This window comes from Mixophyes fleayi, chromosome 10 (genome assembly GCF_038048845.1).
Source record: "Mixophyes fleayi isolate aMixFle1 chromosome 10, aMixFle1.hap1, whole genome shotgun sequence".
NCBI lineage: Eukaryota > Metazoa > Chordata > Amphibia > Anura > Limnodynastidae > Mixophyes > Mixophyes fleayi.
This window is the reverse complement of record NC_134411.1, coordinates 4,659,015-4,673,093: the sequence shown is the minus strand read 5'-3', so window position 1 is coordinate 4,673,093 and position 14,079 is coordinate 4,659,015. Positions and strand designations below refer to the sequence as shown.

The following is a 14,079-nucleotide window of genomic DNA, read 5'->3' as shown; positions in this document are numbered from 1 at the left end:
ATAAATAAATATATATATATATATATATATATATATATATATATACATATACATACACATATATACACAAATATATACACATTTAAATATATACACACACACACACATATATATATATATATATATATATATATATATATATATATATATATATATACACAAATATATATACACATATAAATATATACACAAATATATATACACATACATATATATACATATGTATATATATATATATATATATATATAGATATATTTATATACACATATATATGAAGCCATCAATCAATCCTGTTAGATAAAATACCGGCCCAGGAGGCATTCACCTCCTCTATTATAAAACATTCTCTGCAGGTGTGCTCTTCCCTTAGTTGCTGAAATCAATAATTTCCCTTTCTGACAGCTTTCTTTCTACCCATAGAGACACACATCACAGTTATACCAAATGTGAACAAGGACCCAGCACTAGAGCAACCACCCCCTCTCTCTCTCTCTGCTGAATGTTGACTCCAAATGACATGTCAAGATTCTGGCCAAGAGATTGCATAACAGCCGCTCATACTGGTTCAATCAGGTTTAGTTTTGGGTTCTTCATCTGTTATGCCTGGTAACTAACATCTTGTTTAGATGGAAAAGTTGGGCTTATGAGACAATATATTAGCCAAGATAAATGCTATCTACAGCACGCACTTAGCAAGGGTAAAGATAATGGACTGTTATCTTTACCCATTCCTTTAGGTAATGGCACAATGCAGAATTCCCACTTCTATTTGTGATAGTGCTGGAGGTCCTTCTGTGGGCTATATGGTATAATCAGCATATTCATGGCTCGGGCCCATGTTATAAATACCTTTCAGAACAATATACTAATATTTGTTGCTCAAACACTTATCTCTCCCCCACATATCATGAAACAATTTGACCTGTTTGGTCAGTCTTCAAACTTTAATTGTTCCAGCTCAGAGGCGCTAAATATCACAGGGGGGCCTCATAGGGAAATGGAGGCCCCCTTAGCCCAGGGGCCTCCATTTCCTTAATGCCGCCCTGTAAAGGACCTGATTCATCAAGGAACGCAAATGCCGATGCATGACAAATTTTGCCTTATATTGCTCTGAGAATGCTCAGAAAATAACTATATGTCAGAGAATGGAAGTGTATCCAATTCATCTGCGAGTGCAAAGCCTACAGCTTTAATGGTGGAAGAGTGAGGGAAATGTGCGTATGCATGTAGTCAATGTACAGTAAAGGTGTGCAAAACTTGAATTCACACAGCGGTGTCCGAGTCAGGCTTTGCGCATCTCAACTGTACGTGTTTTTTCGTATCACTTCTACCAGCTACAGGTCGGGCGTAAGTGCCGGGTCGCCTATGTATGCTAGAACATGTGTTTGCAATCAGGAGCAACTGTAAAAATGTATTTTATGTACAGTAGTCTTTCATAATAGCCTAATAAATGTATTTCAGGAAGGGGGGGGGGGTTGTTTTTTAATGCTTTGTCATTAATTACTATATTATTACCAGGTAACATTAATATCATTATCATCATCATCCTCATTTATTTATATAGCGCCACTAATTCCGCAGCGCTGTACAGAGAACTCATTCACATCAGTCCCTGCCCCATTGGAGCTTACAGTCTAAATTCCCTAATATAGACACACACTCAGACACATAGACATATACATACAGACAGAGAGGGAGAGACTAGGGTCAATTTTTGATAGCAGCCAATTAACCTACCAGTATGTTTTTTGGAGTGTGGGAGGAAACCGGAGCACCCGGAGGAAACCCAGGCAAACACAGGGAGAACATACAAACTCCACACAGATAAGGCCATGGTTAATATATTTTTTTATTTTATTATTTACATTGTTTTGGGCTTTAGAACCCACCTATGTATTGTATCCTGCAGTGTATTGTCTGTTAGAGCAGAGCGGACCTAGACCCGTATTCAACAATAGACATATCTTTAAATCCACTCGCAAGTGCATATGCCCGATTTACGTGCATTTTTTAAAAAAACGCACAATACTTTCAATTTGCGCTCCTTAATAAATCAGGCCCATAATGTATATAAATTCTAAATCACTCATAGTTTTCATTTTACATATGTATATTTTATTTTAAGAAGCACGCAAGCAAATTGGTAAATAAAATTAGATTACAATAGATGCAAAAAAAATCAGTCACATACACAAATAAAGAGGGTCACACAGTACCTAATAAATACATTATAGTGACTGAACACTTCTATAATGAAATGCTTATGATACTGCACTGCACTGAAGATTTATGTAATTGAGTATAACTCTAACTCTTCCTTAATGTATGCATTGGGGGAATTATATTCTATATATAGAGGTTACAGTCTACTTAGCAATTTGTTTCCATTGAAACTGATCAGTTACTATGGTCCATGACATCTGTTCTGTGAAACCGTTAGTTCACGTCTACCTGAATATATCACACGATATACAATCCCCAATGTTAAAAATATCCACATTTCATTTTACGTCCAGCTTTGATCAGCTGGACGGCTCTTCTGGCTCTAATTGAGCATCAATGAGTTGGTTTTTTTCTTCATCAGTTTGACAAATATTTGTTCCAATCCTCTCTCTAGTGAGACTCAGACCAGGGATGCTGCGGTGAATATGGAAAATAAAGCTGGCTACATTAGAGAAAAGTTGCAATATGTTGCCAGGCAACATCACATCACCAATACTGTTGCAACATATGTTAGATAAAAAATGAAGTTCTAAAAATTCTAAAAACAATTTATCTTTACTATTAGACATCAAAAACATAATGTTTTTTGGAGAGGAGACAAACCTACCCCTTTAGCACATCTGCCCTCGCTTCACAATCATTCTCGTTCCCATAATTTTGCTCTAACATCTGATGCTGTTATTCTTTCTGTATTTAATGAACAAGTCGGATGGTGATCAATTAGATGAAGGTTAGAGGTGGGCAGAGGTGGCATTTTCCACCTGAGCCAGTCACTCCTAGGGCTAGATTTACTAAGCTGCGGGCTTGAAAAAGTGGGGATGTTGCCTATAGTAACCAATCAGATTCAAGCTATCATTTTGTAGAAGGTACTAAATAAATGACAGCTAGAATCTGATTGGTTGCTATAGGCAACATCCCCACTTTTTCAAACCCACAGCTTAGTAAATCTAGCCCCTAGTCAGTCAGGGATGGACTAGCACTGTGATGGAGAGTAACGGCTATTCACCAGAGTGTCAGAAGGTCCTGGGGATTGAATGCAAATCCTACTGACTGTATATAGGTATTCTGATCACATAGATACTTTAACTACCCCAGTTACAGCTCCATTACCACCTGGCGCTAACTAGCACCTCCTCCTCCGTGGAGCCCCGTGGGCTGCTCCATGCAGCTGTTCTTCATTTAATAGCCCCAGAAAGAATCTGATGCTTTGTGACTTCTGCTTGGACCTTGCGTTCACAGCCCTTTCTACTGCCATTTTAAAGTGGTAAATATATATATATATATATATATATATATATATATCTATACATCTGCCCATATATATCTATCTATATATCTCTGTATATATCTATTTATTTATTTATTTAGTTATCTCTCTATCTACATATAAATAATAAATAAATATATATATATATATATATATATATATATATATATATATATATATATATATATATATATACACACGCATAAATACACAAAGTGACAAATATTGTCACCTTGGGTCTGATTCATTAAGGAAAGTTAAGCAAAAAATTGAGGAAGTTTTCTTACTCAAGTGTTCTGGACAAAACCATGTTGCAATGCAAGGGGTGCAAATTAGTTTATAATTTTGCACATAGGGAAAATATTGTCTGTTTATTCATGTAGCACACAAATACTTGATAACTTATCTGTACACTGAAATTTAAAGTTGATCTAGGACATGCCCTTCCTCAACTATAAATCTGCCATCACATTTTAGATTTACCTCCCCCTCCAATGCAATATGGTTTTGCCTTACTTACTTTTTCTTAACTTTCCTTAATGAATCAGACCCCTTGTGTGGTTACCAGAACTAGCAATAATTTAGAAACCACTAATTTCAGACTTTTGCAGCAAGAAAATTAAAGTTTTTATAAATTCATGTTCTTCCCATAAAAGTCAGCAAAAAGGTGCTTTATTATAGACACATCCCTGAAGTTACCCATTTGATTGCACTGCTCTGTTAAAACTATGACTGATCCTTAGTGATATTTTTGCCAGTTCTGACTGTTGGAAGATGCAAGGCTTACTTACACTGAGATCTTTTCCCGTGAGTTTTGTCTGCATTTATACATAGAAAATAGTAGTTTGATTACAACACAATAATATTTTTAATGCAATCACTGTTTAATAACTCAAAACAAAAGAAGATATTACCCAAGTTTGCCACATACAGTGCTCACAGCATAACAAGTTATAGGGGCACACTTATCAATGTTTGCATAAAGTGAAAAATAGTTTTCAATCATTATCGCATTGATAAGGATTGTACTATTTCTCAAATTTATTAAGAACCCAACACAGAAACAGCAGTTCCGATAAACTTCTGTTTCTGTGATAAAAAAAAATATACTTACCCCCCTCTTTTAGAATGCGCTGTCTCCGGATCTCCTCCTTGTCCTTTTTGTTTTCCTTAATACTGCAATTGCGCATGTGCAGTTTGAAGAACTGCCCATGCGCACAAACATCTCTGCCCTGTCTCTGCAACTATAGTTGCAAAGAGAGAGCGGTCAGTGACAGGGAGGGATCATGTGATCCCTCCACACATGCGCTGTCCAGCTCTGCTCTTCGGAGCAGAGCTGACAGCACTAAAACTTTTCAATTATGATAATGCAGGCGTACATTAACATGACAAGTTTCTGAAAAAAAACTATTTTTAGATTGTGAGAGGGAGCAGTCACCATACTATTGAATGGTGACTGCTCCCAAAAACGAAGCAGAATGCATAGCAGCAGATATCCACGATATCTGCTGCGATGCACTGTTCATAAATATGCGGGACACTACAAGTGGCGTGGATTCTACGGTAAGTGTCTGAAATTGTAACATCAGTAGTTGTTAAATATGCCCCATAGAATCCTGACTAGACAATTTGTTTCTGTCAGAAATCTGATTAAAGGAGTTGTTCACTTTATATAATCCTTCCTTACATGAACATACCCCCATGTGCAGCATTAAGAGGGCTGCTTCCTGGAACACACTCCCTGGAGCTACCTAGTTGGCTAGCCCTGAATGGTGCTCGTTCTGATTGGAGCAATGCTGCAGATGACATGATTGTGTTACACATTATCCATGGCTCTTAGAGCTCTATGCCAGCATTGCATGGACTGGGTCCTCTAGGGCTGAGACAGTGAGAGTCGGCTCTTGCCTTCAGGTAAAAGGCAGTCACTGTTTGGACAGCCCCTTTAATAAGTTGTTTCCTTTTGCGATATTAACTAATGGCCAAATAAAAATAAAAAAATGTTTTAGTAGAGCTATTTTTTTTAATGTTGAAATAGTTATCCTTTTAACAAAAATATATATGTTTTTAACTTCTATGTATGATTGAAAATACATGGTAAATATACCATTTCCTCTTAGTTGTTTACTTAAAATTTGACTAGCACCTGACCCATGTGCGATGACCATAACTCCTCCCGACATGCATCCCCCCCCCCCCTCTGCTTAGGCTCAACACACCCTAATTACCCTTTGAATATTTACAGTCCTTATCTTTGTGCCCCTCCAAGCCTGGGGCACTGTATAATTGAGGTGGCTAGACCCTGCCCCCGCTTCACACGGCTCTGCTTGAAAAGGAAGAGCTGCACCTAACAGTAGGGCACGCAGCATTGCCCATGTATATTATAACGATAGGAAAGTTGGAGAGCAGCCAACACTGTCTAATATTATAGCCACGCCCCCATGCAATGCTGGTCACGCCCACTGGTGGCGTGGTGTGGAAACCCCCCTCTACAAATCATGTGTTTGCCCCTGTTTAGCTCTCTTTGCATTGGGGGTGTTACCATTATGAAAAACTATGTTTTACTTAAGTCACCGAGTGGATGAGGAAAGTGCATGAATGCCAGGTAAAGGCAGTAAGTTGATAAAGAGCCCAATCGGTGTGAAGATGAACATGATTATGTGCCTGCTCTGGCATTTTACTAGTCTGCACGGTGAAACTTTTCTATTTTTATTTCCATTTCTAACAAATAGTTTGAATTATTTCACACCCCCAACATGCAGAGCCGGAACTTAGAATTCTAGCGCCTGGGGCGAGAAAGACAAATGCCTCCCCCCATGCCCTCAATTTTAACCAAATTAACCTAAAATATTCCTAAATTGCGCCCCCCTTCAGCGTTGCTCCCAGGGCGGTCGCCCCTCAGTGGGGTGAGTCTTTTCTCACCTAATTTTTTCCAAATAAATAGAGCAAGAAGTAAAATACATTTTGGAAGGAGTCATTTGTCCTACTCACAGAAATAGACCAGGAACTGCAAAAATTGCAGGATTTACAGGGCAATCAGAGATCTCACCTCCACTTAGAAGTATTTTTTTTTACATCTGGAGATATCCGTCTGCAGTAGTATAGCATATTCACCATCATCTGGTAGAATGACAACTTATTCTGATCATTCATTTTCTTTATCTACAACTAGGAACCATAAGTGTAATGAGCAGTAACTGTGTTCAGGTAAAAAAAAATATACATATATATATATATATATATATATATATATATATAGACAATTCCACCTTGTAGGGCTACTCCAGGTTTCTAAAGCTGACTCGAAAAAATATATTAGTACTTGTCTAGTATCCATTAAATATGATAATCTCCTGTGATGCTTTAGATAGTATGTTAATATTTTGCTAGACATTAATAGAAAATAAGCAGTGCTCTGCTAAATTGTGGCCCAAATCAGTGCACATTACTGTACACAGGCTATATGCCAATTCGAAAAAATAAATATGTCCCTTAAGAATCTACTACAGTATTAATACAGGAAATGACTATATTGTACGACCTCTTCCTTATCTAGCAAATATGACTAATAACAGCTTAAATACAAATGTATGATCATCATTATTTAAGACCCACAATTATTTATTGATGGTTAGCTTTTGAGTATCTAGTGGGACAATATTCAATTCCAATTCTTCAAAATGCATATCTCTCTCTCTCTCTCTCTCTCTCTCTCTCTCTCTCTCTCTCTCTCTCTCTCTCTATATATATATATATATATATATATATATATAAAAAAAAGTCCCCAAATGCATATATGAAGTAAATAAGTGTGGTGGAGTATTTATTCCATTGAAGTTCATAACATAATTCAAAAGAGAGAGTGAAGTATCTACTTAGATATAATGAAAATGTTGTGGGCATTACTATTATATATTTTATACTATTCAGAGGGATAAAAAGGCAGCAAAGGCTGAAAAATAAACAGCCATACATGAAGGAGCAGAAAACCTAGTAGTGTTGTGAACCTTTGGGCACATCGTGTCCTGCTGTGTATAATGCATTGACAAATAAATATTTTGAATCCATTCCGCCAGGACTCAGTCACTGTCAGGGAAGGTAGCGCTCTATTGCACATGAGTATTGATAGGCAGTGACTGGCTGAACTATGAGTGGTGATAGAAGATGCATATAAAGGTGAGTCTCTCGGTGCCACCTTCTGGGGGTACCTTGCGTCTTTCCCTCCTTCCTTGGGTCTCTCTGTGCTCTGCATTCCGCTTCCCTCCGCCTCTCCCCTCCTTCTCCTGCACACTCCATCTCTCTCTCTCACCCTCCCTCCTCCAGGTCCCTCCCCTCTTCCAGCGGCAGTACCACAGTGATCGCTCACTGCCCCTCACCTCCATTAGCATCTCTCTCTTGGCATCTGTGGCCCCCGTGGGGGAGGAGGTAATTGGGGGAGGGGGGCTCCCCATCCCGGTTTTGGGTGACTTACTGCATTGTGCCCAGCACTTGCCTGGTCTTCCCTGCCTGGAATATTGTGGAGAAATCACCAAACTTTGCCCATAGGATCGTCAGGCTGCGTACAGCAGGTGAGGTAGGTTTGGATGGATGGGATGAGAGGGTCTGCTTTTTAGGGGGCAGAGGGCAGATCTTTTCCTTTAGTCAGTGAGATTGAGGATCCCGTCGGTGCCAGTGTCTGTATGTAAGTCTGCATGGGTGAATTCTGTGCCACTGCGTGCCTGTGTGCCAATTGCATGTAGATATGTGTTTTCCAGTGCAACCAGTCTGTGCTGTCTGCCTGTATTGGTGGCAGTGCCGCTGCCAGTGTGTACTGGAGTGTGTTATGGTGCTTGTGTACCACACTGTGATTAACTACTGTGTCTAATAAAAAGTGCAGTTCTCTCTATGCTGGCCGTGCACTATTCTGTCACCTATATTGGTATCACGTCTATAACGAATGTGGAATATCAGCCGGTCCATAGTATATAATATGTGCTGCACATGTGTTGAATTCATATCTGTATGAATTTATTGCATAGTAGTTGAAATGCTGTAATGATGAACATATTGATTATGTAACAGGACACAACTGTGCCGTGTAAAATGAACCTCACAAGCCTGAAACATCATTTCGCAGACAATCAGAGCCTCAGTTTGTGTGTGCCTTAAACTAGTCTTGTCTAAAGGTGTAATCTGGCTACACATTCTACGGCTCATTAATAACCTTACCATATGTATTGCTAACATTAGGAATTATACATTGAGGTTAATGTGATTTGAGACACGCTAGTGTGGTGCTAATGACCTCAAGTTTGGCTCACACAATGTTCTCACACATGTCATCCTGACACCACTGACATGCTATGTTCTGAGAGTATGTCACACCTGTCATAACAGTTCATGATAGAAGTACTTTTAGCTTCCCAATCATTTTAATGTGTATCACAATTACTATATTAATGTCATGGCTGCTCCTATACATAATAACCACCGGCATTAATGTTGCATTATCTTATGTTTTTTTCTTTCATTTTATACACACACACACACACATATATATATATATATATATATATATATACATACGCACATGCATATCTACTTGTATATATGTTTGTGGGTGTATCTCTCTCTCCCTCTCTCCCTATATTACACACAGACACACACACACACTACTCTGACAGTATTACTGTGCAGGATGTAAAAAGATATCTTGCTCTTTGTGTTATATATTTAAACTTTAATTTTGCTACTTGTATTCCTGCTTGGGTAAAAGTTGAGACTATATTACTTAAAATATGCAATAATAATGGGTAAAGAGCCCTAAGAGGGAACTGTTTGTCACAATCAATCAGATATGATACACTGTTAATCCAAGTGACAGCAAGCAGATTCCAATCAAACACTGAGTGACATTCTAGATGATTGCTGCCTAGGTATTCCATGGTGGTGGACGACAAGCATGTTTTGAATATGTTTACTAAATGTATATTAGTAAGAATGATGTTGTGTAATAGAAGGCATGGAGATTCTTGGACCACAGGTATCTTTTGCAGGGTCACATTGGATCATAGGTCTACCACATGGACAGAATGGTTGTACATCATAAATCGGGAGAACTATTTTAGTAGCTCTTAAGCTGCATGGCATAATGTGACAGGAGGCCTCAAATCACATTTTCGAGGCTCTGATACACAATTCATATCTAGTTACCTTGTTACCATTTTTATTTATACACTGTGATGTCCATGGTCACTAAAGCAAAATGGACATTTTTTAATTATGTTCAGGGCATATCATATAAAAAGAAGCAGAGAGCAAACGGCAAAAACACATTTGTAATATTCTGACTTGCAAGTCCTCCGCAGCCCCTCAATCAGGAGCCGACTGTAACTCCTAGCTGTGCATTGGATCATTGCAAATATCAGCAAAGCACCATATCCTTAATTGGATCAGCAATCATTATACAGTATAACATCAGATATTTGTTACTGCTGTTACCTGTTTACATATGTAACTTACTTTAATTACAATTACAACAGATCATTGTGGGATTGCCTTTGCTCTCATAGCACAGTACCGCCCACTTTGAAAGACAACATTTTGACGGAGGAGATTGCTATCAGATGTCAGGCGTTAAATATTACTCATTTATTAGGCAGAAATAAATACTTATTCATAAGTGTCAGACGAGAGTTTAATACAAATACCAAATCTCCAGTTATCAGCCTGTCAAAGAGGTGTTTTGAAAGAAATATTTTCATATTTTGAGCTTCGTTACATATCACATACCTGTAATTGAGAGCTACAGTCTTACTATATGCCTACAGCCTAAAACATTGTATCAGAGTACAGTTATCAGACTGTAACTAGGCTCAATTATACAGTGTTAGACATTAGAATAGATGCAAGACACTTTTTTTTTTAGGTGGACAGCAATAACAAATAGTCAATAAAAATGTGCAATTTATATTATTTTTTTGTATTCCACCATAAAATTATAAAAATGAAAATGGTGGATAAACAACAAATAAAATAATTCAGACAGGAAAAAGGTAACATGCAATTGTTACCTGAAGATTACAATTGAAACAGAATTGTTATAAACACAAGCAATTGTTACCATTAAATATGTTTCATAAGTGATACCACTTCTTTTTCAGCATTGTTCTTGTTAGTTTATAAGGGCATATTTATTACTTAACGGGGTTTTGCCTTGTTAATTATCATCCATCTGACAGATGATTTTTTGGGCCCATTTAACAAAAAAACATCCCAGGACAGAGCTTCTCATAGGAGGCCGTCCTGGCAATGACTTTACTTACCTTGAAACTCCCATTACTATCACAAAGGTGGCTTAGCACATGTGTGACCTAAGGTAATGCACCGAGCCACGTTTGTGATAGTACCCAGAGGGGAGCGCAGGTAAGATGCGGTGAGGGATCCGAAGATACCTATACCGCAATGCTCTCCCCATAGGATTCAGTGGGTAACGCCATCTTCAGACAAGTTACGAAAATCCGTAAATTGCACAAAATATCTGTACCCATGAAAACCTCCGATATCTGCTACAATCCTATTTTAATAGATAACAGTGTTACGTAATAATACGGTTATCCCCCTAAAAAACAAAGTTTTCAGCTCTTAGGAGTTTCTAAATAGGCCCCATAGAGACAAGACTTAAGGCCAGGGTTACAAATAAGAGAGACTATGACATTAAGCACGCTTAGGATCCGGGGAGTAATTAGATATTTGTGGTCCTACAGGAACATTTTGAAGGGACTCACAAAGTTTCTGGGGAGGGACACAGTCCCCTTCCTTCCTCATTTACCTTGCTGAGCGGACCTGACAGCAGGTTCCCCTCTGAGCAGAAGGCCATTTTTGGAGCCCAACAGCATAACAAGGCAGAGAGGAGCAAGGCCCAGAACAGCATGGGTGGCAACTAGACTCTTATTGGGCCCCATCAGCTACTGGGCCACAAGTGACTGCTTTCCCGATAGTTATGCCCATGCTATTATCTCAACATTCATGTTAGGGTATGAAAAACTCTACTGTTAAAAGACATTCAATCGTCTTTCATTAACTATACAGTGCAGTAACTCTGGAATTCACTGTGGTACCAGGACTAGTCCAAGGGCTAAATTTACTAAGCTGCGGGTTTGAAAAAGTGGGGATGTTGCCTATAGCAACCAATCAGATTCTAGCTGTCATTTTGTAGAATGTACTAAATAAATGACAGCTAGAATCTGATTGGTTGCTATAAGCAACAGCCCCACTTTTTCAAGCCCGCAGCTTAGTAAATCTAGCCCCAAATCATTTTTGCCTTCATTTCTGCTATGTCATTGAATGGCCCTGCCAATAAATATAGTGATAAAAGAAACCCCTTTGGATACAGCGAAAGCACCATACTCCAGCATTGTTATTACTTTGTATAAGATTTTACAAACCATCACTCTCATAGAATGACGCTAATGATATCACATGACGTCAGATTTAGACAATCACACTGTTGATATTCGTCGTGACATTCGCCACACAAGTGAAATCAAATTTACAACAACACTGGGGCTTTCACACATTGTTATCCCATTCGTGTTATCACACTTGCACGCACCATGGATTTCTGCAAGTGTCCCTCATTTGACTTTGTTATAAATATATAACAGGATCCCTTCTGTGTACAGCTGCTGAGGCACTGCTGGTATAATTACCTCTGTGTTAATTGCGAACACCTTAGCGTGGTTTCTTGTGCTCTGTGTGAACTGTAACGTATATATACACAGAGCCTGTGTAAAGCCGCCCTGTGTAGAGGGAGTAGCAGTGCCAAGGCAACACACTGCGTGCGGTGAAGTGGGATCAACCTGTATAAAGCAAACCTTAGGGATACAGGTGCTGCGGTAGAAATACTCATATTGTTGAGACTGTAAAGGTTAACATCAACATGCAAAGAACTAGGCAGTCAGTGGAAACAATTTAAAGTATAACTATGGGATAAATAAGACAGAGGAAAGATTAGGAGACCAATATAGAAAGAAGATAGGAAACATGAAGGGGTGTATTTATTTGAATAAAATGATGAGATTCTAGTGCACTAACATGACAACTGACGGCTACTTATTGTAAGAAAGACGGCACATTGCTATTTCTCATACACCCCCCCCCCCCCCCTCACACACACACAGAATTTTTTAAAGAATCAGCACAATTATACATTTTTGATTTTTCCACAATCTATTCTTCTGTCAGTTGTCAGTTAGGTATTTGATGTGCTTTGTTCATTTTTTTTACAAACACCAAACTATGTAGAAATGATAATGGATAAATAAATGGAATTCTTTATTTAAACTGAAGACGGTGATGGTCTGTGACACGAAGACACAGAAAAGGTTAACAAAAGTGTCCTGGTTCTTGACCTGTGTAACTTGCAGACATATTTTACAGACTTCATACAGACTCCATTGTCCAGCATAAGCACAAACCTTGTTGCTAGCCACACTGCAGAGACTCGTTACAGACCCCACTCTCAGGCACATTCTATACTATTGTCAGGGTGCACAGATACAGATCCTTTTTTCCAGGACCATTACATAGACCCTATAGTCAGCTACTTTGCACAGATCCGCTACAGATCGCATTGCATGATGTCTCTCTCCTGGCTACTTCTGCATGGAAGTAGGCACATTGGAGGTGCAGAAAAATATATGGTCGTGGAAGGGAGTGGGAAAGACATGCATTGATGTGATGGGTGCGTAGTTTGTACCTCTAGTTGCAAATGGATTGTGGATTGTGTTAGGGGACAGGGTCAACAACAGCACTGCCTGCCCCTGAAACTATGATGGAATAGTAAGATCATTTTGATCATTTACACAATTATCAAACTTTCTTTCACTCCTTCATTTTTGTCTGGCTTTATAGTCTTGAAAGGATCTTCTCCAGTAGTAAATGAATGAGTTATCTCACTGTGATGAAAAGTTTCTGTAGAATTATAAGACTGCTAACCTAGGATGGCAAAATATCAGTGAGAAATGTCTAATTTATAACATATTGCTCTATATATACCGCCTTCATTAGGCAAAGCTGTCTGTTATTCATTTATGATTATAACCGTGCAAGCAAGCTATGTAGAAAATGTCGAAATTATATTAATAATTACCACTGAAAAGGTATAATAAGAAAACAAATTATATATATATATATATATATATATATATATATATATATATATACACACACACACATATATATACACACACACAGTATATATCTATCTATTTATATATATATATATATATATATATATATATATATATATATATATATATATATATATATAGGCACATACACACGCATACACAATAAAGAAAGTTCTCTGCACAAGATAAATTAAGGTTGTATGTTTTACAGTCCATTTATGGGACAATAAATATTATCTGTTAAATTTGTACATTGAAAGGCTTACTGCTATACTACAATAGTGCACGGTCTAGATGGATCAAATTAATATAAAATAGCAATCTGTCAATGTGATTTAGCTCAGCTATTCCCTAGGGTGCTGCTATTAAACACTTAACACACATGATGCTCAGTGTGCAGACGTGTGTGTATAATACCC

General features: G+C 38.1%; 2 protein-coding genes across 5 annotated transcripts in view; one reads left to right on the top strand and one right to left on the bottom strand.

The window, feature by feature from the left end:
• The window catches only part of MACROD1 (mono-ADP ribosylhydrolase 1), a 505,697-nt gene that overhangs the window by 65,218 nt on the left and 426,400 nt on the right, over nucleotides 1–14,079 (bottom strand). The gene's annotated exons all lie outside the window — the stretch shown is intronic.
• Nucleotides 7,817–14,079, top strand: part of FLRT1 (fibronectin leucine rich transmembrane protein 1) — a 123,633-nt gene continuing 117,370 nt past the window's right edge. For 2 of the 3 annotated variants that reach the window (XM_075187695.1, XM_075187692.1), the window contains exon 1: nucleotides 7,817–8,056. The gene's annotated coding sequence lies outside the window, so the exon portion shown is untranslated. Of the gene's footprint in view, nucleotides 8,062–14,079 lie in introns of all 3 variants that reach the window. The other variant, XM_075187693.1, reaches the window with a different exon arrangement.